Below are 26,145 nucleotides of genomic sequence, written 5' to 3' on the forward strand. Positions count from 1 at the left end.
CGGAGAAATCCGCCACAGACTCCAATGAGGCCGGATTCTTTAGAATCTGACCCTCTGGAATCCGTGGCGGAATGGACTACCCCCCCCACCCCCTGTAATCCCCCTGGGACGGACCCTACCAGGCGGCGGCTAGTCCAGGTCGTTGTCTTCGTTCCGCAGCCATCCACTGCCGGGCTGCAGAACAAAATGGCGTCCGGCGTAGCGGACACCATTTGCGTCCCTGCTCTTTGCCATGATAGGCTACGTAAATATTTATGTAGCCGATTACGGCCAAGAGCAGGGATGCAAATGGTGTCCCCTACGCTGGATGCCATTTGTGGCCGCAGCCTGGCAGCGGACAGAAGTCCGGCTGCAGGTGGGCCCGGCTGGTGGCTCTGTGGACTTGCTGCGGAGTGGAGCCAGCTGGGCAGGATTCCGGGGGGAGGGGTGGATCCCCCACCCCGCAGACGCCCGGATGGAACGGGGTAAGTATTCCATATACCCCTACTTGAGTCATTGTCTGATAATCACCACGCGATGGCTTGCAAGTGTCATCTTGAGCAACAGCATGCATGGGCCATCAGTGCTCTAACCCCTGGATAAAAACATTAGTGGTGTAGTGGAAGCAGAGTTTGCAAGGATGCAGCACTAGGACTCTGTGATTGCCAGGGATGCTGATCTCATCTGCCTTCCCCCGCCCCCCAGCTTCCTTGTTCCCTCTGAACTTAGCTGCAATCCTCAGAGGAGCTGTGGGGGATATGGATTTTCTCCGCAGCAATATCTTGAGTTATCTCTGTTGTAATGCAAAGTATTTTGGGGTTGCCTGGTTTTGAATGGGCAATGAAGACCCATTTGCTTTTCAAAAGACCTGCTCCTGGTGGAGATGAAAACTGCTAGAATTAGTTTGTTGATCTGGATCAACACATCTGTTGCATTTTTGGCCTCTCCTGGAGCCCTGGCTGTGGGGACCGTCATGATGAGCACCTGCACTTTAGAATTTACTACTGCACCACTAAAAAACTTCCACTTTGCTTCAAACAGAAGTGTGGGTCCATTTGGCCGCTGGTCCTTTGGGCCAGATAATGCACATGCACTGCTTGCTTGGTGCCTAGCACATGGTCAGCCACAACACTGATGAGCAAATGGGCTGTTGCAGGCCTAGGACATCACAAACCAAACTTCTGCAAAACCTTATGGGCGACGGTTTCAAACAGAGCCTGCATATTCCATTGCTTGTTGTCTCGAGGAACCAAGTGATGGATACGTAACCATGAACCTTGCTCTAGGCCAGGTTTCCCCAAACTGTTGCTCCCCAGATGTTTTGGACAACAGCTCCCAGCATTCCTAACCAATGGGCATGCTGGCTGAGGCTGAGCAGCGTGGAAGTGCAAACCATCTGGAGGGCACCAAGTTAGGGAAGGCTACACTAGTTAAGGGGAGAGAAATTAAAGGTTTTCGTATGGTTGACATTGTTACAAGTGCACAGGCACCAGTAAGTTGGCAACACAAACCTTCCTAAAACCACTGTCTGCCCCGTCCCCTTCACCAGTGGACCCACCTTTACTGCTTCAACTCTGTTTAGCGACTGGGCCCTCACTGTCTCCCTGCCCCCTGAATGCAACAGCCTCCAGCTATCTGTGCATGGAAGCAGGGCTGGCTCCATCATTAGACATAGTGAAGCAACTGCCTCAGGTAGCAGATGTGGGGCGTCAGCAGTGGCAGGCCCCAAACCATGTTCTCCTGAGTGCCCTAGGGCATTCCCCTCTCTTGGAGGATAGAGCCACATGAGTCACACAGCCTGTCCTGCACCCCCTAACTGCCCTCAGATGCGGTAGAGGATGCAATCTTGTTGCCAGGGTTAAAGGACCAAAACAGACATTATGTGAAATGTGCATCTATTGGCTATGCTTTTCATTTTTACTTTAGCATAGGTGCAGAGCCCCCAGTCCAGATCTAAGAGCTCCCGTACCCTCCATGCTAAGAGCTCAATCCAGATCAGGGCCCCTGAGCCTGCTCTAGAGTAACACTGCGGGGAAAAAAGCCATAGCTGCTAGACACACATTTAAAGTAATGTTTGTGTCTTTAATTTAATTTTTGTGAACCACTCAGATTGCTTCAGCTATGGGGCAGTACAGAAATATAATAAATGAAATGAATGTGTTGGCCCAAAGAAAGGTTCAACTAAGTGGAATGGAGTACGGGCGTACGGATTCCCCACCATCCGTTCCGGTGGGGAGTCCATGGCAGGGGGGAGGTGATCTGTTCTTCCCCCCCGCCAGAATCCTCTGGAGTGGCTGTGTTAGAATTCTGGGGAAGGGGGACCAGCTTGGGGGGCACTTACCTTCCCTCCTGCCAGCCAGATCAATTCGCCTCCTCCCTGCTGATCGCCATATCTTAAAAAAAAAAAAAGGCGATCGGTAGGATGTGCCCATAGACTTGAATGCAACTAGAGTCATGAATCTTGCGTCTAAGTCTATGTGTCCATAGGCTTATATGCAAGATTCACGGCTCTATTTTGCATATAAGTCTATGGGCACATCCTGCCGATCGCCATTTTTTATTTTTTAAAAGAAGACATGGCGATCGGCAGGGAGGAGGCGAACGGCTCTGGCTGGCAAGAAGCAGCCAAGTGCCGTTCCGCCTCCAGTCCTCCTGGAGCGGAGGTAAGTGGTCCTGATCCGCTGCGGATTCCTGAGGCTGGATTCCAAAGAATCCAGCCTCATTTGAATCCACAGCGGATTTCTCTGACATCCCTTGAATGGAGGGGTTGCCATCTTGTCCTTTGCATCAGGCAGAAAAATGTCTTGGGCTGGCTCTGCCCGGAAGGTCTTGGTTTCTGTCCTCCTCTTTCCTTCTGATTTCATTTATTTTTTCCTTCCCTCCTTTCTTCTTGAGAGAGGGAGGGACGAGGGAGGAGAACTCTTCACCTCCCAAGGATCTAGGGCTTGGTGATGTGTGGTCTCATGACAACCAGTCACCTCTGGTAGTTGCCTGCTCACTCCCTTGCGAAACAGACTTGGGGCTATTTTTATACCGTGAGTGAGTTGCTACTTCCTTAGTGGCCTGGATTTTCACCTCATGGTAATGGCTGGTTTTGCATGATGGGAGTGAGTGGGTGACAGATGGACACGCAAAGGGTGAGTCAGGGCGGTGACGGTGTGGGCTCACCTAGAAGAGTCAGGACAGTGGTTTTTGCCCAGAACAGTGCAGCAGTCTGGCAGGACAATTGTATTTCCTGATATATTTGTTTTCCCCTGTGACTTGCTGGTCTGTGTCACTCTGATCTTGTCATCTCGAAACTCGAACATGCGTGTGCATGTTTAAGAAAAATAGGCAGTTGCTTCTTGGCAGAGCTAATATCACATATTAACTTAAAACACTGTGTCATTCACCCACTCCTCTGTCATTCTCCCCCACCCTGCGGAAGCCTGGGAAACTGCAAGCTTTCCTAGGCTTCTAGCAATTTAAAATTTGAAACTGATGTCCAGCACTTAAACCTGGGATCTGATCTGTAGTAAGTGCTGGAACTTGTACAAAGAAAGAGTAGTTGGAGCATATGCAGAATACCTTTCCTTTTCTGCTGGGAAACACAGACAGTTGCCACCTATCTATGGTTATGAGTAAGGGCTTGTGTAATGTGACTGGTAGGTCTGCTTAAACATCAAAAACTAACCTCGGCCACACACATGCATGCCTTTTCTGGAGAAGGGAACCCACTTACAGTTTACCCCTGAACACATGAAAATGTTGTTATGTAAATTTAAAAGCTGCCCTTGTGAGATAAAATTAATAATTATTATAATTATCATGTATATAGTGTTTCATGTACACTTGCTTGCCAGTTACAACAACCTTGTAAGGTGGGTCAATATATTATTATGCCCATATTGCAGATGGGGACGATTGAGGCAGGGAGAGTGGTTTTCCTCAGACTACCTAGTAAGTAAAGAGCAGAGGTGATACTCAAACTGGGGGCTTCCTGATTTGTATGTATGTATGTATGTATTTATTTATTACATTTCTTAATCGCCCATCTGGCTGGTCACCCGGCCACTCTGGGCAATGTACAAGAGTACAATTTAAAACAGTAAAATTACACATTAAAACCTCATCTAAAAATACCCTAAAGGTAAAGGAGTCCCCAGCCAGTCGTGTCCGACTCTAGGGGGTGGTGCTCATCTTTGTTTCTAAGCCGAAGAGCCAGTGCTGTCCGAAGACGCTTCCGTGGCTGTGTGGCCAGCATGACTGACCACCGAGGTGCACAGAACGCTGCTACCTTTCCCGCCAAAGTGGTGACTCTTTATCTACCTACAATTTCTTGCTTTCAAACCGCTAGGTTGGCAGGAGCTGGGACAGAAGATGGGAGCTCACTCCATCACGCAGCATTCGGGTCTCGAACTGCTGTCCTGCCGACCTTCTGGTCTGTAGTTCAGCGTCTTAACCACTAAGCCACTGCTGTCCCTAAAAATACCCTAGCCCACCCCAAATGCCTGCCTGAAAAACCATGTTTTCAATGCGTGGCGGAAGCTCATTGAAGAGGGGGCATGGCGGAGTTCCCCAGGGAGGGAGTTCCACAGAGTGGGGACCACCACAGAGTGGGGACCACCACAGAGTGGGGGCCACCTAGCTGTCCTGGCTGATGGGACAGGGTGAAGGCCGCCCGAGGCTGATCTTGTTGAGTAGCCTGTCTGGTGCTGCTGGAGGCGCTCCTTGAGGTAGGCTGGGCCAGAACTGTATAGAGTTTTAAAGGTCAAAACCAACACCTTGAATTTGGCCCAGAAAATAACTGGTAGCCAGTGCAGTTCCTTCAGCACTGGAGTGATGCGATCTCGCCGGCGGCTGCCTTTAATCAGGCGAGCCGCCGTGTTCTGCACCAGCTGCAGCTTCCGAACCGTCTTCAAGGGTAACCCCACGTGGAGCGCATTGCAGGCCTCTAAGGACCAGCTGCTGGAGAGGGTAAAGAACGTGGGGTGGCCATTCCCTATGGGGGAGCCTGCTTTGCATGCAGAAAGTCCCAGGTTCAATCCCTGGTATCTCCAGTTAAAACTATGGGTCGCAGGTGGTGGGAAACAGGGGCGGCATCAAGGGTATCTGTGCTGCTGCTAGGTTTTACTCTGGTCGCATTTTTATTCTGTAGTTTTAATCTATTATATTTTTCATTGTATTTTCTGTTGTATTTTTGTGGTTTTAATTTTGTGAACCGTCCAGAGAGCTTTGGCTATTGGGTGGTATAAAAAAGAAATAAATAAATCTGGGTGGGGGGGCACCGAAGGTGTCTTGCCCAAGGGTCCTCCAAAACCTGCAGCTGGCACTGGTGGGAAAGACCATTCTCTGCCAGAGACCCTGGAGTCAATCGGAGTAGATGGTACTGAGCTAGGTGGACCAGGAGTCTGACTCAAAATAGGTGATCTCCACATTATCTTGAAGATTGGTAGCAGCTGCCTTCACTGAAGAAGTGCTGTGTTTTGAGGCTGTGATAGGAATGTTCTACCTGTGGCACTGGAGTTCTGGGTCATCCCGTTGGTGCATGCAAGGCATTGCTGTACGTTATAGTTATGATATAACAGATTATAGTGTTATCTGCAGAGTTGCCCAGGCCCTAAAATCTTGGTCCCTCTGGAAGTCGGGTGAGTTGGGCCCTGTCAAGGCTAGGCTGTGGGCAGCAACCTCAGGGGAGCTGTAAGCTATGTGAGTAACCAATAGTCAGAATGAAAGTGTAAGGCAGAAACAAAGGAAGAAACAGGAGGCAGAATCTAGAAACAATCTGGAAGTCAGGACAGAAAAATAACCAAGGCTGCAGGACCATAGCAGGACTCAAGAAGATCTTGTTGCTCAAGCAAGGTTTAACTAAAACAGGAAGTCCTTTTATACTCCTTCCTGCCCAGAAGAATCCAGTGGCCAGTCCTGTGAGTGGGGTCAGTCCAGGGCCTGAAAGTCCTTGACTGAGAAGCTGCCACCTGACGTTCAGTGGCTGAACCCCATGAGACATCTTCACACAGATCTCAGCAACTCCTGACAGGCCTAGGTTCTTTTTGTTCCAGTGCCCCCAACATTTGAACTGTCAATTCAGCTCATAGGGAGACACTGTTCTCCCTCTCACAAAATACTAGAACCCAGGGTCTAGTAGCCAATTGGTGGGAGATTGCTGATTGCGTGAAGCTGATTGGTGGGAGATTCAGGACAGATAAAAGGAAAGACTTCTTCACACAGGACATAGTTAAACTGTGGAACTTGCTACCACAGGTAGGGATGTATGATCCCACTCACCAATCCATTCCAGGGCATTGGCGGTGGAGGGGAGGCGCTCCATCCCATCCCCTGGAATCCTCCCTGGCTGGCTCCGCTCCACAGCAACTCCACAGAGCCGCCGGCCAGGGCCAGCCGCAGCCGGAATTCCAGCTGCAGCCAGGCTGCTGCGGCCGCTATGCCAGCCACCATTTGCGTGGCTGTCAAGCCGTGATAGGCTACGTAAGTATTTATGTAGCCTATCACGGGAAAAGGAAGCCATCCAAATGGCTGCCACTACACCAGCTGCCATTTGCAGCTGGGAGACCAGCTGGAGTCGCCGCTGGAGCCGCTGGAGCCACTGCATCCGCCACCAGGTAAGCTCCGTCCTGCGGGGATTCCGTGGGGTTGCGGGGGGGAGGCCGCTCTGCCACGGATTCCATGGGGCCGGATTCTAAGGAATCCTGCCTCACTGGAGTCCATGGCGGAATTCTCTGACATCCCTAACCACAGGATGTGGTGATGGCCACCAATTGGGATGGCTTTAGAAGGAGGTGAGACAACTTCCTGGAGGAGAAGGCTATCCATGGCTACTAGTCTTGATGGCTCTGTGCTCCCTCCAGTATTAGAGGCAGTGAGCCTATGTACACCGGTTGCTGGGGAACATGGGCAGGAGGGTGCTGTTGCGCCCATGCCCTGCTCGTGGGTTCCTGATCAACAGCTGGTTGGCCACTGTGTGAACAGAATGCTGGACTAGATGGACCCTGGGTCTGATCCAGCAGGGCTCTTCGTATGATCGTATATGCTTAACGTAAGTAGGGGTGAGTGGTTTTAACTAGGTGAATTTTTAACATTGATTCTGGAATTGGAGCACATGCAGATGGCAGCAGCTTTGGTTCCTTCCATTCATTTGCATCTCCCCCACTTCTACATTATGGAGTCATCAATAGACTACTGCAAACAACAAAAACAAACAAACTTGGCATGATTGTCCGCATGATTACTTTTCATGCTGTGTGTGTTTTGCTGATGCACACAGGTGCTTCTGAGCATCAGTAAAACATCATACAAAAACAGTCTTGATTCAACTGTATGTATGATCACATCAAGATTCATTAATCTGCAGTGTTTTAGTCAAAATACAGATGCACAGGAGGTGTGGGAGAGGACATGAATGAACTGAAAGCTTGTAAAGCTGGCATGCACTGCACTCCAAACAGAATTCAGGATTAAACAATCAAACGATGAATGATTCCTAATGCATCAGTTCCACTTTGGAAATAAGACCAAGTGATTCAGAAGTAGGAATCAGGGAGAAATTCATTCAGTTCACATTTTAATGCAAACTTACCTGATTTCACACTTTCAAACCACTATGCAAGGGAGTTCTCCAATCAAAAAAATGTGTACAAAAATATGTTAAAGAAAAGAATGTTCAAATGTGTATTATATTAGAAACCCACTTCCAAAAGAAATTGTGTATTAGGCAAAATGCATACAAAAATACATGTTTTAGGAGAAATATACAAAAATGCTTATGAATTTTCATGCAAACTTCCTTTAAAAAATTATCAACATTTAATATGAGAAACTCAGAAAAATAGAACTTGACAGATTCATCCATCCCTATTCAGAACTGCAAAATCCAGGAAGAAATTTGGATGAGGAAAATTTCAGATGCTCATTCTGTTTATCTGTCCAAAACATTGCAAGATGTTAAATGTTCAATATTGTCTTCCATACAGTCCCTCTGCCAGCTCAGTGGAATCCAACAAAACACCTGGCCAAACAGCCCTGTAGATAGTTTCCTCCCGCACCCCTCCCTACCCTTCATCAGGTCTGGGCCCTCGAACGCGGATTAATTTAACATGGCATCTTTGTGCTGGGGCTAATCCAGCAGGAGGAAAAATTGTCAGAGTCGCTGATCGGATTTCAGGCTCTGTCCTGTTATGCAGTTCATTGCTGATCCCTACCTAATCCTAGCGCACCCAAATTGGTACAATGGCTTCTGCTGGGGACAGTTTTTAAGGCTTCTGACAGACCTGGGAGGGAGAGGATGACAAATAATGGGTGAGAATTTAATTTCATTTGGTTTTGATAAGAAGGTATCAAAATTTGCAAAGGACTTCATATTTGGAACAAAAAGAATTTGAGATTAAAAATATTCAAATGTGGGAGAAACCGAAACTGACAGATCTGTCCATCCAGACCCAGGGCTTTGTGTGCTTAGCTCTTAAAAGCCTGGGTTTGAATCCCTGTGTATTCAATCATGTTAGTGCTGAATTAGATTTGCCACCTCTTTTTTTCTGACAGGCTTTAGCAGCTATATGGCAGGCAGGTACAACATGGTTCTCTCCATGCTGGGATTGGCAGTATCTGTTGAAATTGGACAGTGCAGATGAGTGAGAATTTTGTTTCAGTTCGGTTCTGATAAGAATTTATTTTATTTATTTCATTTCTATACCGCCCAATAGCCGAAGCTCTCTGGGCGGTTCACAAAAATTAAATCCAAGCAACACACAATAAAACAATTTCAAATATACAGAACATTAAAACCACAATATAACAATACAACCACAATAAAACCTAGCAGCAGTGCAGGAGTTTAAAATACAGATTTTAAACAGCAAAGCTAAAAGTCTAGAAAGCTAAAATGCTAAAATGCCTGGGAAAATAAAAAGGTCTTCACCTGGCGCCGAAAGGAATACAATGTAGGCGCCAGGCGAACCTCACTAGGGAGCTCATTCCAGAGCCGGGGTGCCACAGCAGAAAAAGCCCTCCTCCTAGTAGCCCCCCGCCTCACTTCCTTTGGCAGGGGCTCACGGAGAAGGGCCGCTGATGATGATCTTAAGGTCCGGGCAGGCGCACATGGGAGGAGGCCATCCTTCAGGTAACCTGGCCCCAAGCCGTTAAGGGCTTTGAATGTTAACACCAGCACTTTGAATCGGGCCCGGAAATGGACTGGCAGCCAGTGCAGCTGGAAAAGTACTGGCGTAATATGAGCTCGCAGGCCAGTCCCTGTTAACAATCTTGCTGCCCTATTTTGGACCAGCTGAAGTTTCCGGACCGTTTTCAAAGGCAGCCCCATGTATAACGCATTGCAGTAATCCAGACGAGAAGTTATCAGAGCATGGATAATTGGAGCTAGGCTCTCTCTGTCCAGAGAAGGGCACAGTTGGTTTACCAGCCTAAGCTGATAAAAAGTGCTCCGTGCCACTGAGTTCACCTGTGCCTCAAGTGACAGCTCTGGGTCCAAGAGCGCCCCCAAACTACGAACCTGATCCTTTAGGGGGAGTGCAACCCCCTCCAGAACAGGTTGAATATCGCCTAGCCGGACAGACGAACCACCCACTAACAGTACCAACATTTACAAAATTCTTCATATTCAGCAGAGAAAGAACTTGAGATTTTTTTTTAATTTTTTTTTAATGAATTCAAGAGAAAGCAAAACTGCTAAATTCGCCCATCTGTATGACCGAGGGATGAGCTGCAGGTCTTAACATAGCAGTTTTTAGTGCAACCTCTTCATCCCCTACAGCAGGGGTTGGTAACCTCTTTCAGCTCAAGGGCCATATTCCAGTAGTGGGCGAGGTGTAAGGCAAAGGGGGCAGGGCCAAAGACAAAGGGGGTGGGACCAGAAGTACAAAGAAATACCAGCATATTGTTGCATATACTGCCAGTAGCTAAGTCTTAGGAGAGGCATTTCAACCTTTCAGAATGAGGGAAAAACCTGCACAAAAGCTGGGAGACTACCAAACAGTTGGTGGTTGGTACAAAAGGGGAAAGGCCAAGAGAAGGCGCATGACCTTTTGGGGAATTCTGTAGGGCCAGTTTTGGTCCCTGGACCAGAGGTTCCCCATCCCTGCCCTATGGAAACAAAATCTGAGAAGGTGTAATCACTGTAATGGAAGTGAATCCACCTTCCTTGCCTATTTACTCTCTTTTTTTGATATAATTTTTTATTTTTTTAAAAAAAGAAAAACAAAACACAACAACAACATAAACACAACAACAATACACATACACTAAAATATCTCTTAAGATTGGAAGATATCTACCTTTGGCTCCCCTTACACAACAAATGCTCATTATTATTCTCTAGTTCTTATCTTAGTTGTATATCATACATTGAGTTCACAGACATCATCTCCTTTCTCTCCTAATTTTAACAACAGAAAAAAGAGAATCAACCATCTCAAAGTTCAAAATCCACATACATAGATATCATTTTTCTCTATTTCTTGCACAAATTCTATAAAAGGTTTCCAATCTAACATAAATTTAGTTGTTGACCCTTCTTGAGTTATAATAGTAAGTTTTGCCATCTCTGCCAGCTCATGATCCACTCGCTCACAGTTGGTATGGTTTCAGTCTTCCACTTTTGGGCATACAGTAACCTTGCAGCCGTTGTCATGTAGAGAAAGAGGGTTCCCCCCTTCTCTTTTATGTGTTTATCTGTTAGTCCCAATAAAAAAGTTTCTGGCTTTAGTTCTATAGTAGTCTTTAATATTCTTTGAGCTAAAGACTGTATTCGTTTCCAAAATGTTTTAGCTTTTTTTACAAGTCCACCATAAATGATAAAACGTTCCCTCTTGGTCTTCACATTTCCAACATTTTCCAGAAACACCTTTATACATTTTTGACAATTTAAATGGTGACATATACCATCTATACATCATCTTATAAAAATTCTCTTTAAGACTTAGACATAAAATAAATATTAAATATTTTCCCCACATACTTTCCCACTCTTCCATTGATATATTATGACCAACATTTTGTGCCCCTTTTATCATACAGTCTTTTATTTGTATGATAAAAACATCCTCTGTCTCATACCTTAACAGTAATTTATACAATTTAGCAATAACATGTTCATTGTACACAGTGCTGTTTCAAACTCAGATTCTGTTTGTTCAAATCCACCATTTTTCTCATCTATTTTAAACCTTCCTTTAACTTGCAAATATGAAAACCACTGACATACATGGCCTTCTTCCAATAAGCTTTCCCTTGATTTTAATTTATATTCCCCTTGTGACAGTTCCAGTAAATCATTATATCTTATCCATTTATGCATGCTATCAAGTTCTCTTCTATGCATTGCTTCTTGTGAAGATATCCAACGTGGTATTTTTTGATAGAACCTTAATTTATATTTATTCCAAATTCTTAATACAGCCCTTCTTATATAGTGATTATTAAAATCTACATTCACTTTTGTTTTATCGTACCACAAATAACCATGCCACCCATATCTCAATTCATGTCGTTCTAGTTCTAAAAGTCTTCTATTTTTCAACATCAAGCCTATTTACTCTCATAATAACACATGATGAAAAAAGTAATCTTGTTTTCATCTTAAAATGTAATTCAGGAGTAGGCAGCTGTTTGGGGCCATGGACACATTTGGCAATTTGAGAAACTGTTCTGACTGAACAAATGAATCCTTTATTTACAGTCAACTGACCACTAGCAAAAAAAAGCAAAAATACATAACAATAAAATACATTGTTCTACATCTTAAAATTAAGTCACAGTGCCATAGAGGATCTAATTAAAATAACAACATTCAAAAAATTAGCAACCTGCTCAGTGATTAATCTGTTGGATCCTAAGATACACATAAGCGATTCTAAAGACCGACCTGGAAAAGACTGAGGAACTGGAAGTAGCAGGGCATCTCTGACCCCCTGATAACAACAGCAATTGAACAAAACATGTATAACAGATTCCATTTCAACATTGTTACAAGGGCAACATCTCTCATTCACTGGTGTTCTGGGCACCACCACATGGTAGGTGTGGCAAAGGACAGCTGCCCCAAAGACTGAGTACAAGGTAGAGGTGGGGTCTGAGACCCACCATACTAAACAACTCATTCGAACCACAGTTTTCAGCATCAACAGGAATCTATTTCGCAGCAATTGCAGCTGCCAGTAAGAAACTGTGTTCACTTTTTTCAAAAGTGGGAGGGGGGGGGGTTCCATGGTGGGTACCATGTTTCCTACCATTGACATAATTGCTTCAGGGTTCTTGTTGTGCCATGACCTACTGATGCCTACATGCATTTTTGTGTGTGACCTTTTCAGCAACTTATTTATTTATTATTTATTTAAAACGTTTGTATCCCACCCTATATCATTAAGATCTCAGGGCAGTGTACAGATAAAATCAATTTAAGCAGTATAACGTGACAACATTATATGTGTAATTGCATCAAGATTCATTGTATGCAGGGTTTTGGCGGTGCACACATGCACATCACTCAAACTGCGCAAAAAGAACCTTGGTGGAATCATGCATACAACTGAGATCACATTTTTCAGGGCAGGAGGACAGTGCTGTTCTCCCAGTGTGCTTCTGGATGTCCTTAATGCAGAGGAGAGGGGAATCAAAAATTCCATTAGGGTAGTTTGTAGACCAGTGGTTGTAGCCTGAGGACTCTGGCATGTTCTAAGTGTGCATACCAAACTCCCTGCACCTCACCAGCCATACCTCCATCTCTCCCACTGCCAGCCAGTTAAGACATCCAAAATCTACAGCTGACCCTGAATGGATGTTTTATGGAGCTGGGAGAAAGTCGAATTCCTAGAGATGCAAGGGGTCCCACAGGTCATCTAGTCCATCCCTGCCAGTGTAGGAAATCTGCTGCTACAGCATCCCTTATAGATGGCCATCCAGACTGCTTAAAACCTGCAATGAAGGAGAGTCCACCTCCATCGAAGGCAGTCTGCTCCACTGTTGAGCAGCTAGTACTGTCATGAAATTCATCTTGATGTTTAATCAAAATCCCCTTTCTTGGCATTTGAAGCCACTGGTTCGGGTCTTCCAGACACTTTGGTAACAACCGTACATTCGCTCATTAAGAACAATGTTGGGGGGGGGGGGTGACTTCTAAGGATGCCTCCAGGATTCACCTCATCTTAATTTCTCCCTACAGTTCTGAATTACCTGCTCTGGTTTCCAAATTGGAACTGAAGTATTAGGGATCCTCTACAGTTCTGTTGTTGTTGTTTTAAAAAAAATCTGATTTTTTTATACAATGCTGAGCATGTGCAGTTTGTTGCAGCTTTTAGTTCCTTTGTGTATTTCCCCACTCCTCTATATTAATAATGTGCTCCTGTGCATTGATGAAACACTACACAAAAGCAATCTTGATGTGATTGCATTGTCTGATAGCACCTCCTTTTTGTGAGGTGTTTTTATCAATAGTGAGAAGTGCATGTGCACATCAGCAAAACAAAATACAAAAAGGATCACATATGCATACAACCAACCATATTACAATTGACAAAACACTGCATAAAAGCAATGCTCATAAGGGTAGAATTGTCTGTTGTGGGGTGCTGGTTAACTGAAAGCTGTGGCAGTCTCTCATTCTGGAGTTAATTGTAGACGTTATTCTAGTTTGGGGATAGGCAACATGGTGTTACTCACCCAGACATGTTAATTGGTACTCATCTAGGGTTAGGGTTAGGATTTTTTTAAAAAATATTTTACTGGCAGCTGGGATGGCTTCAAAGCAAAGTGAAGGCCAACAGCTGCTGCCATCTTTCGAGGTTCCGAGTGCCAGCAAGTATAAACCTCACCCGGCAGTGATCTGTCCATGACAACGGAAGTATAGAGAGTTCCTCCTAGGGATGTACAAAAGTCACTTCCCGTTTCGCGGATCTGCTTCGCAGTGGGGGGGAGGCGCTCCATCCCTCCCCCCGGAGTCCTGCCCAGCTGGCTCCGCTCCGCAGGGATTCCGCGTTTGCTATTTTTCACCGTTCTAGCCTATGTAAATATTTACGTAGGCTAGAACGGCGAAAAATAGAGAACGCAAATGGCGGCCGCCATAGCCGCCGCCATTTGCATACACTGCGCCCAGCCGCGGCTGGCCAGGAGACCAGCCGCCGCCCCCGCCGCCGCACCTGCCGCCGCCCCCGCCACCACGGGTGCTTGGAAACTTCAGCTGGTTCAAAGAGCTGCGGCCAGACTGCTGACTGGGGCTGGCTACAGGAAGCATACAACTCCCCTGTTAAAACAGCTTCACTGGCTCCCAGTCTGTTTCTGGGCACAATTCAAAGTGCTGGTTATGTCCTATAAAGCCCTATACGGCTCGGGTCCAGGTTATCTGAAAGACTGTACTCTCCCTTATGAGCCTACTTGTGCCCTGAGATATTCAGGGGAAGCCCTTCTCGCCGTCCCGCCACCATCACAGGCTCGCCTGGGGGGAATGCGGGAGAGGGCCTTCTCGGGGGTTGCCCCAAGGCTCTGGAACTCCCTTCCCAGGGAGGTGAGAGTGGCACCCTCCTTGGTATGTTTCCGCAGGCAGGCAAAACCCTTTTCGTTCCGGCAGGCCTTTGGGGATAGCTAGTCTGGACCTGTGAGAACATGACGGATGGATACAATTTTTGTTGTTCTGGTTGTCTTTTAATGTTTTAATATTTTTACAATTTTAATATTGATGATTTAATTATATTTTTAACTTTTGTACAGTTGTATTTATATTTCTATTTATAGGTTTTAACTGTAGCAGTTTTAACATTGTAAGGCCGCCTTGAGTCCCAGTATTGGGGGAAAAGGCGGGATATAAATAAATAAATAAATAAATAAATAAATCTTCATTTGCCATGAAAGCTACATGCGTGGCCCAGAGACATCCTTAGGAAATGAAGATGGTGGGCCACTGCCGGTTGATGCTTTCCTCAGCACCACGCCAAGCCACCAGAAAAAGAAGGGAAGAAGAAAAAGGGACTTATGTCTAGGGAAGAATGAGCATTTCAGTTCAGTTCACAAATCACGCAAAAATGCCCCGTTTGCAATTCCAAACGCAAAAACATTTTCTCCAGAAATGTTCGCACATTCCCATACTTGGCTTCGTGTTCACAAAATGTGTACTTGAAAAGTGCACAGCTTTCTCAAAATGCACACATTTTAAACCCCCCACATTTTAGTCTGTGGGAGAAATTTGCACAAATTTGGGAATTGTTTGTGCAACTTTCATGTTCAATAGATGTTTGTTTTGCCCAATTTTCCCGTTTGTGCAAAACAAGCAGTGATTGCAAACGTGAGCACCAATCAAGGAGAGACGAGCAGCAACCTGATGTTCAGAATGAACATGGGTTTGAACATGGCTCATTTGCCCCTCCCTACTTCTGTCTGGTAAGCTGGGGGAATGGCTAAAGATAGCAGTGGGGGACTAGGAAGGGCAGCAGTGAGGCAGTTGAATGGTCAGGGAAGCCTTTTGGGCAGGTTACTTTTCCTTTGTGTGTAGCCGTGCATCCCATGGCAGCCATTTTGTGGTGATGCCCAGGACAGTTTCTCAAATTGCCAAACATGCCCATGAGCTCAAAAAGGTTGCCTATCCCTGTCTTAGTGAAACTGTAATTGAGGAGGAGGAGCAGAACAGAGAGAGCAAAATTCAGAAACAGTAATGGAATGGATGGGGAAAATCTGTTCATTCCTATAAACCACTTAGATCAGGGATGTGATTGAACAGATGACCCATCTGTTAAGAATCCTGAGCTAGGGTGTGGTCCTCTACAATCCCAGTGATATTCTTGGAACTGCTGTGCATTGCAATGGCTCCTGTGTTCCTCTGCCATTAACCGCTTTTGATCAGCTCTCAATGACCAACTGTTGTGAATTATCGCCTGGAATCACCTCTTTATTCCTGGAAAACAGAGAGGCGCTGGGGCTTTTGAGTGGCTGGGAGGGAAAGGCTGAAAGTCCCCTACCTGCACGTGGTGTTCCCAATCTGGATCAGGGCCTACATGCTGGATGCTACATATTTAATGTGTCATGTAGTTCCATCCCATGTTTCTGAATTGGATCTAATGCCTTAGGAATTCTTTATTTCATTGTTTTATTTCCAAAGTTTGGACAGAAGTGCTGTGCCTGTATGTGTTACCACAACTTTTAGTTCCTTCATAGAGCTGGAAAGAATCCTGGAGGTCTCTTAGGCCAACCACTTGCTCAGTGCAGGATGCAACTACAACATCCCTGACAGATGGCATCCAGCATCTGCTTAAATGCAGAGAGCCTACCACCTTGGTAGTCTGTTCCATTATCAAAGAAACTCTGTTCCATTATCAAAGAAACTCTGGCTTTGTGCTACCACCAGTATCAGAGGCAGTATGCCTATGTACACCAGTTGCTGGGGAACATGGGTTGGAGGGTGGTGTTGCGCTCATGTCCTGCTTGTGGGTTCCCGGTTGACAGCTAGTTGGCCACTGTATGAATGGAATGCTGGACTAGATGGACTCTTGACCTGATCCGTCAGGGCTCTTCTGAGGTTCTGAGGTAATTATTATTAGGGATAATAATACTGACCTACCTTTCATAGTGAGGATGGGTAAATTGTGGCTCTCCAGTTGTTTTGGAAAAAACAATGGAGAAAAGAAAATGGAGAAATCCCAGGTGCCTATAGAAAAAGGTTTATTGTAGTTCTTTTATATTGGCCCGATGCATTTTGGAAATGTTAATTTCCTTCTTCAGGGGCTACAATATATATATATATATTGTTGTTCAGTCGTTCAGTCGTGTCCGACTCTTCGTGACCCCATGGACCATAGCACGCCAGGCCTTCCTGTCCTCCGCTCTCTCCCGGAGCGTGCTCAAGTCCATATTCATTGCATCCGTGATGCTATCTAGCCATCTCATCCTCTGCCGTCCCCTTCTCCTTTTGCCTTCAGTCTTTCCCAGCATCAGGGTCTTTTCCAGAGAGTTTTCTCTTCGCATTAGGTGGCCAAAATATTTGAGCTTCAGCTTCAGTATCTGTCCTTCCAGTGAGCACTCAGGGTTGATTTCCTTTAGGATGGACTGATTTGACCTCCTTGCAGGCCAGGGCACTCGTAAGAGTCTTCTCCAGCACCACAGTTCGAAAGCATCAATTCTTCGGCGCTCAGCCTTCCTTATAGTCCAGCTCTCACAGCCATACGTTACTACTGGGAAAACCATAGCTTTGATTAGACGGACCTTTGTCGGCAAGGTGATGTCTCTGCTTCTTACTATGCTGTCTAGGTTTGCCATAGCTTTCCTCCCAAGGAGCAAGCGTCTTTTAATTTCATGGCTGTAGTCACCGTCTGCAGTGATCTTGGAGCCCAAGAAAATAAAATCTGTCACTGCTTCCATTTCTTCCCCTTCTATATACCAAGAAGTGATGGGGCCAGATGCCATGATCTTCGTTTTTTTACTGTTGAGTTTCAAACCAGCTTTTGCACTCTCCTCTTTCACCCTCAACAAGAGGCTCTTGAGATCCTCTTCACTTTCTGCCATTAGGGTGGTATTGTCTGCATATCGGAGGTTGTTGATAATTCTCCTGGCAATCTTAATTCCGACCTGTGATTCATCCAACCCGGCGTTTCTCATGATGTACTCTGCATATAAGTTAAATAAGCAGGGCAACAATATGCAGGCTTGTCATACTCCTTTCCCAATTTTGAACCAATTGGTTGTTCCATGTCTGGTTCTTACTGTTGCTTCTTGTCCCTTGTACAGGTTTCTCAGGAGACAGGTAAGGTGGTCTGGTACTCCCATCACTTTCAGAATTTGCCACAGTTTGTTGTGATCCACACAATCAAAGGCTTTAGCGTAGTCAATGAAGCAGAAATAGACGCTTTTCTGGAATTCTCTTGCTTTCTCCATGATGCAGCGAATGTTGGCGATTTGATCTCTAGTTCCTCTGCCCCTTCTAAACCCAGCTTGTTTCCGGTAGTTCTCGGTTCGCATACTGCTGAAGCCTAGCTTGTAGGATTTTGAGCATCACCTTGCTGGCATGTGAAATGAGCGCAATTGTGCGGTAGTTTGAACACTCTTTGGCGTTGCCCTTCTTTGGAATTGGAATGTAAACTGACCTTTTCCAGTCTTGCGGCCACTGTTGAGTGTTCCAAATTTGTTGGCATATTGAGTGCAGCACTTTAACAGCATCTTCTTTTAGGATTTTAAATAGCTCAGCTGGAATACTGTAATCTCCGCTAGCTTTGTTGTTAGTAATGCTTCCTAAGGCCCACTTGACTTCACTCTTGAGGATGTCCAGCTCAAGTTCAGTGACCGCACTAGCATGGCTATCAGGGACATTAAGATCTTTCCTGTATAGTTCTTCTGTGTATTCTTGCCACCTCTTCTTAATCTTATCTGCTTCTGTTAGGTCCCTGCCTTCTTTGTCCTTTATCATGCTCGTCTTTGCACAAAACGTTCCCTTGAGATCTCCGATTTTCTTGAAGAGATCTCTAGTCTTTCCCATTCTGTTGTTTTCCTCGATTTCTTTGCATTGTTCATTTAAGAAGGCCTTCTTGTCTCTCCTTGCTATTCTCTGGAACTCTGCATTCAGTTGGATATATCTTCCCCTTTCTCCCTTGTTTTTCGCTTCCCTTCTTTCCTCAGCTACTTGTAAAGCCTCCTCAGACAGCCACTTGGCTTTCTTGCATTTCTTTTTCTTTGGGATGGATTTCGTTGCTGCCTCCTGAACAATGTTACGGACCTCCGTCCATAGTTCCTCAGGCACTCTGTCTATCAGGTCTAATCCCTGAAATCTATTCCTCACCTCCACTGTATATTCATAAGGGATATGATTTAGGTCATACCTGAACAGTTTAGTGGCTTTCCCTACGTTCTTCCATTTAAGCCGAAATTTTGCAACAAGAAGCAAAAAATATGTACAATCAGGTGATGTGAGGACATCACCTTATTGTACATTTAATTATTTATATAATTTTATATAAATAATTATTTATTTATAATTTAATTATTTATATAATTTTATAGAAATTATTTATTTTAGGAGTGTTTGAGACATTTTCATAGAAAGCAAGAGAATTCCAGAAAAGCGTCTATTTCTCCTTCATTGACTATGCTAAAGCCTTTGATTGTGTGGATCACAACAAACTGTGGCAAATTCTTAAAGTGATGGGAGTACCAGACCACCTTACCTGTCTCCTGAGAAACCTGTACGAGGGTCAAGAAGCAACAGTCAGAACCAGACATGGAACAACCGATTGGTTCAAAATTGGGAAAGGAGTATGACAAGGCTGCATATTGTCGCCCTGCTTATTTAACTTATATGCAGAGTACATCATGAGAAATGCCGGGTTGGATGAATCAGAGGTCGGAATTAAGATTGCCGGGAGAATTATCAACAACCTCCGATATGCAGACGATACCACCCTAATGGCAGAAAGCGAAGAGGATCTCAAGAGCCTCTTGTTGAGGGTGAAAGAGGAGAGTGCAAAAGCTGGTTTGAAACTCAACACTAACAAAACTAAGATCATGGCATCTGGCCCTATCACTTCCTGGCATATAGAAGGGGAAGAAATGGAAGCAGTGACAGATTTTAGTTTCTTGGGCTCCAAGATCACCGCAGACGGTGACTGTAGCCATGAAATTAAAAGACGCTTGCTCCTTGGGAGGAAAGCTATGGCCAACCTAGACAGCATAGTAAGAAGCGGAGACATCACCTTGCCGACAAAGGTCCGTCTAATCAAAGCTATGGTTTTCCCAGTAGTAACGTATGGCTGTGAGAGCTGGACTATAAGGAAGGCTGAGCGCCGAAGAATTGATGCTTTCGAACTGTGGTGCTGGAGAAGACTCTTACGAGTCCCCTGGACTGCAAGGAGGTCCAATCAGTCCATCCTAAAGGAAATCAACCCTGAGTGCTCACTGGAAGGACAGATACTGAAGCTGAAGCTCAAATATTTTGGCCACCTAATGCGAAGAGAAAACTCTCTGGAAAAGACCCTGATGCTGGGAAAGACTGAAGGCAAAAGGAGAAGGGGACGGCAGAGGATGAGATAGCTGGATAGCATCACCGATGCAATGAATATGGACTTGAGCACGCTCCGGGAGAGAGTGCAGGACAGGAAGGCTTGGCGTGCTATGGTCCATGGGGTCACGAAGAGTCGGACATGACTGAACGACTGAACAACAATAATGATGTTAGATCTCCATGGGTTTGCCTCACTAAATATGTATTTTTTTTTCTCAAAATCATCCATGTAGAGATTGGCCATCTCTAGGGCCATAGCCACCCCCTTTGCCTGCCAATAAAATTGCTCACTGAACTTGAAATAATTTTTGCACAGGGATACCTCCACTAAAGAAACTATATAATGGATGGGAGGTAGTTTTTTTGGGCGTTCATCTAGGGTCTGTTCTACAATGTTAATAGTGACAAATATTGTGGGCACTGATATATTGAGTGTACTTAACTTTGAAAGAAAATCCATGGGGTCACGAATGTAGGACTTCATCGCCAAGATGAAAGGTTTCAGGAAAAAATCCACGTACCGTGATAGAGGTTCAAGAATGGAATTGTTGCCTGAGACTATAGGGTGTCCCAGTGTGGGATGGGTGCCCTTATGAATTTTGGGAAGTGTATAAAAAAGTGGAGTCCTAGGGCTTATCGTTCTGCAGAAATTTATATTCCATTTCTGAAATATATTCCATTCGAAGGCCTTCCTCTAAACAGGTGTTAATAATGCCCTTTATTTCTGTCCTTTACACATAGTTGATAACATGATGTGTCTGCCAATTGTCTGTATATTTCAGCCTCATGGTCCTCATGATTTTGTATGACAATGGCCCCTCCTTTATCAGCTTCCTTAATAATGATAGACATGTGATGCATGTTTTTGGATAATGGCTGTAATGCTAAGGATTCTTGTCGAGTGAAATTAACCCATGGGCAAGGTACAGATTTTTCTGTTGTTTCCAAATCCTTCTGAATTTTTTGTGCAAAGACCTGAATGGCAGGTGCAATGGGTCCAGGAGGCATGAATCTCGACACAGGACGAAATGGTGTGTGAAAATCCGTATATTGGGAGCAGGAGCTTTTTGGCCTACAATTCCCATCATCTCTCACCATTGGCTGTGCTGACTAGGGCTGATGGGAGCTGTAGACCAAAACATCTGGAGAGCCACAAGTTGCCAACCTCTGGTCTATAGGTTGGTTGTAACCTGTCTAGCTTGTGTAGAGGGTCTCCCACAAGTGCTTACTCCCCAGCTGAGGACAGTATTGGACCTCAGCTGAGGAGAAAAGCCCCTGGAGTTAAGCCGTGGGTGTTTGGAGTGGTGGTTAGGACCTTCCCCCAACACACCAGCATGCCTCTCTTGTTCCAAGACTTTACCTCCTCTTTCTCAACGACTGAGGCAGTTCCAAACAGACAAACCTAGTTTGGTCCTGACATACACAATTCTGTCTTCATTCACTTTGCAGTACATTAGATCTAACTTCTAATGGACAGAGCTTCCCAATGACAAACAAGCCTTAAAACCTAGGTATGGGTGGCAACTATATGCCTTTCGGCTGAGTTTTTTTCTGGTAGTGCTCAAGTTGGATCCTGCCGTGTGTCCTACTTTACAGAAGATATTCACCTATTTGAAGCACTATAAAGTCCAAGTCCAGTTTAAAATTAAAGACCCCCTAAGAAGGGAGATTGGGGCCTTGAAGTTACCCATCAATATTTAGCTGCAGGCTGAGCAGGCACACAATCACCTGGTCAGAGACTCTTCCCTGCTAGGTGACACTATTGTATTTCTATTTAAAATAATTGTCATGATTTCCAAATTTGCATCTATGCATATACATGAGCATAGGCAAATTTTATGCAAGTCTTTTATGCAACTCAGTGTGAGAGCCAGTGTGCTGGAGTGGCTGGAGTGTTGGCCTGGGAGACCCGGGTTCTAGTCCCCACTTGGCCACGAAGCTGACTGGGTGACTTCAGGCCGGTAACGAACTCTCAGCCCAACCTACCTCACAGGGTTGTTGTGAGGATAAAATGGAGAGGAGGAGGATTATGTACACTGCCTTGGGTTCCTTAAAGAGGAAAAAAGGTGGGATATAAATAAATAAATAAATAAGTCTTTTATGCAGGTCTTTTGCATATTTTGGTGATGCAAAGTGGCCACCTAATCCTGCCTGAGACCTCTTCCAGGTCTTCCATGGTGGGCTTGGCTACCTAAGATCACTTAGAAACAACTTGCTTCCTCCTGTTCAGTACAGGAAGTAACCTTAAAGTTGCTTCGTAGATGGTATCTTGCTCCGGTGAAGTTGAGTTTTATGAACCCTTCTTATCCCCTAATTGTTGGAGAGGATGCACGGAACGGGAGCCCTTCTTTCACGTGTGGTGGCTTTGCCTCCACATATCAGATTTCTGGGATCACATTTTTAATCAGATTTCTATTATTACTAAACAATTAGTTCCCCAAACCCCAGTACTCATACTCCTTTCCCAATCTGTAGATACAAAATCATTACACAGGGAACGTATGATTTTTCTTTTAACAGCAGCTCAACTTTCAATAGCAGGGGGGTGGAAATCTTTAGATTTTACTTTAGAGATTTGGTACAGTCGTCTATGGAAGCTTGCCCTGATGGAAAAGCTAACTCACAACTTACGTAAAGCAAAGGGGCATACTAATTCTGAGGCATATGACACCACTTGGCTTCCCTTTTCACCTGTGTATCTGAAATCTCTTTAATATTTTAAATTAAAAAACAAAACAACTTGCTTCTGTGATACCCTCTGCTGAAGCATGGATTGCCTTTCTGATGTATGTGTGTGTGTGTGTGCACGCATGTGCATGTGTGCGCACATGTGGTTACAAAACACCAGCACATCTCCTTCCCTCCCACCGCCCTTCCCATAAACCTACTGTCTTGTGGGTAGTCAAAGTTGCCAGATGTCTTTTGAGCAGCAAGTTATTCAGGAAGAAGTTCCAAGTAGTTCTACTGCGAAATTAAACATTCTTCAGTTTTGTTTGTTTTGGGGAAAGGAACCTGTTACTGTGTGTTTGCTAACGTGGCCTGCTTCAGGGTAAATATGCAACCAAGACTCCATGGGGTAGTGGTGGGTGCTGTCCATCTCCGTGTCAAGGTCCTTTGCGGGAGCTGCAAGGGAGTTGTTTGCTTCAGCAATGGTACATTTCAGACTGAGGGATTATATAGGAGCAGGAGACTCCATCCCTTCCTAGGTTTCAGCCAGGCCCTGATTCAGGCAGGTGCTCAAAGGAGCTTCCCCTCCTTCCAAGTTGATCCACATGTGGTTAGCTGGGCACTTTGCCAGTGGCCCAGAAGCTCCTGGCTGGTGTGGCGTCTCTGCTGTGGTGGCCCTTGAGGTGACTGGTGGGAGGAATCTGAGCAGGGGTGCAGCTAGGTAATTTTAGACCTTGGACTGAATGGTCTTATGGGGGGAGGGAGTTTTAAACAGCCAGATGTGAAGTACCCAACAAACATTTCTCCTTGCCTCACCATTCCATGCTTCAACTGCTTTATATTCCTGATAGGTTAGAGCAAAGAAGCAAAACAAAACTGTTTACCTGATACAGATGGACGGATCACCCTGCGCCTGCTCCGCACAGCACTCAATGAACCCTGAACACTTACCTGACCCAGGCAAGCGATGTGGGGAAAGCTGCTGGGTGCTTTGTGGGGTGCTCAGCAGCAGTGCGTAGGGCGTCTGCTCCCTTGTCAAGCACCATTTGCCCCTCCAGTGGCTGCTCGCTCTTTTCCGTAAGCATCCCATCTACGCAAATGGGGGCCTTAAAGGAGCAACGTCCACAATATTACAGGCATTTATGAATGAGCAGCCATTTGAGTGCAAATGCCACTGAGGGAGTGGACGCCCATGCACTTCCCCAGCTCGGCACACACCAAGCCAAGCAGGTGCTGGGGCCCGTGGACTGGCATTCAGGGGGCCGAGCTGGTGATTTCTTGCCAGGCTTTGAGCCCCAACCAGGTGCCCACACCAGCCCTATTACCTGATAAAAAAAGAAATGCTCCAAGCATGTGTAGTTTTACATTTTAAACTCACTGAAATCATAACACTGTTTTATGGATTGACTGACTTTATTTGATTTGATTTATACCCCACCTTTCTACTAAGAAAAATGGCACTCAGAGCAGCTTACAAATATAAATAAAACTTGATTAAAGCAATAATAAAAACAAATGCATTAAAACAATTAAAACCACACCAATAACAGAATGAAAAATTACATCCAACCCAACAGACCAGGTTATACGCCAAAGGCCTGCTTGAATAAAAACGTCTTTGCCTGTTGGTGGAGGGACAGCAGAAAGAGAGAGAGAGAACTTAGCCTCACTATGCAGGGCGTTCCACAGCCTGGGTAGTGGCCATCAAGAAGGCCCTCTTTTGCATTGTTCTGAAGGTGGTGATCTCAAAAGAAGGGGCTCTCCCAAAGATCATAACACCAGGATGGGCTCGTATGGGAGAAGGCAGATATTCAGGTAGCCTGGTCCCAAGCGGTACATGGGCTTTATAGGTCATACCCAGCACTTTGAATTCTGCCGGAAACAGGCCAGGAGCCAGTGAAGCTGCTGCAGCGAGGGAGTCCTGTGCTCCCTGTAACCGGACCCAGTCAACAGTCTGGCCGCAGCTTTCTGGACCAGCTGAAGCTTCTGAACAGTTTCTGAAGGCAGCCCCATGGAAAGCACACATTTAAAGCTTGTTGAGGGGTGTGTTGTGTGTTTTTTTTTAAGTCTGTAATAGACATCTAAATGAAAAAAGTGGGAGGGAGCTCATCAGATCTTTACAAGGGAGGGCATGACACTATATTCCCCTTCCTGTGGAACACCTGCCTTTGGAGGTCAGTCAGGCGCCAAAGTTGTGTTCCTTCCAGCGCTAGGGATGTACGAAAGTTCCTGCCAGCGCATTCGGCCCCCCGAAATCAGTGGCGGAACGGCCCGCCCCCCCGCCCCCCCCAGGACGGGACTTACCTGGGGCGGATCTTCCTGGCGGCGGCGGTGGCGGTTCGGCAGCGGCGGTGCGGCAGCCGGTCTTCTGACCGGCTGCCGCCGCCGCCATTTCCAGTTTAAAAAAAACAAAACGTGATAGGCTAAGTAAAGATTTACGTAGCCTATCACAGCTAGGTTTTTTTTAAAAAAAAAACGTGATAGGCTACGTAAATGTTGACATAGCCTATCACGGCTGAGTAAAAAAACAAAAAACAAAAACGCACTTACGCAAATGGCGGCGCCCATGGGCGCTGCCATTTGCGTTCCTTATTTTGGCACGTCTTAGTCTACGTAAACATTTACGTAGACTAAGACGGTGAAAATAAGGGGAATGAAATAGCGTAGACGCTACGCTATTTGCGTTCCCCTTATTGTCGCCATCTTAGTCTACATAAATGTTTACGTAGACTACCCGTGCCAAAATAAGGAACGCAAATGGCACCCATGGGCGCCGCCATTTGCGTACGCGCGTTTTTGTTTTTTTGTTTTTTACTCAGCCGTGATAGGCTACATAAACATTTATGTAGCCTATCATGGCTGACTGCAGGGACGCAAACAGCGGCGGCTACGGCCGCTGCCATTTGCGTCCCTGCTAGCCAGCGGCCGGATGTCTGGCTGCTGGCGGAGCCGGCGGTGGCTCCGCAGAATTGCTGCGGAGCACAGCCTGCTGGCCAGGATTCCGGTGGGGGGGGGAGGAACGGAGCGCCTCCCCGCCAACCTTCAGCATAATCCCCGAAAGGTAAGTGATTTTCGTACATCCCTATCAGCGCCTGCTGAAGACACTGTTCTTTCAAGAGGCCTTCCTTGCATGATCAGCCGTGGTTTATTAAATTTGACTTTATTGGAATTTGTCTTTTTTAAGAAATGTTTTAACTGTTTAAACCTGGTGTTTTATTCTTTTATCTTTGTTGTTCACTGCCCCAAAATCATCTGATGTGGAGCAGTATATATTGTAAATAAATAAATAAATAAAATAAATTAGTGCCGTAGGAAGTTGTCTTTTTTTTTAAAAAAAATTACAGTACTTATATACCACTCCATATCCAAAGACCTCAGAGCAGTGAACAGCAGACAGGATATAGAATAAAAATACCATGTTAAAATAATTTAAAATTGTTTAAAAAGAGACAGAATTCTGAGAAAACCAAGTTTGATAAACCGTGGCCAGTCAGTTGAGGAAGGCTTCCTGAAATAACGTCTTC

The 26,145-nt window shown here is 45.5% G+C and overlaps 1 protein-coding gene across 13 annotated transcripts in view; it reads left to right on the forward strand.

Moving 5' to 3' along the window:
• The window catches only part of LOC146334054 (nuclear factor 1 C-type-like), a 280,437-nt gene that overhangs the window by 36,369 nt on the left and 217,923 nt on the right, over positions 1 to 26,145 (forward strand). The window lies entirely within an intron of this gene.

This window comes from Heloderma suspectum, chromosome W, assembly GCF_057233095.1.
Source record: "Heloderma suspectum isolate Gila_16-S chromosome W, 16-S_ref, whole genome shotgun sequence".
Lineage (NCBI taxonomy): Eukaryota > Metazoa > Chordata > Lepidosauria > Squamata > Helodermatidae > Heloderma > Heloderma suspectum.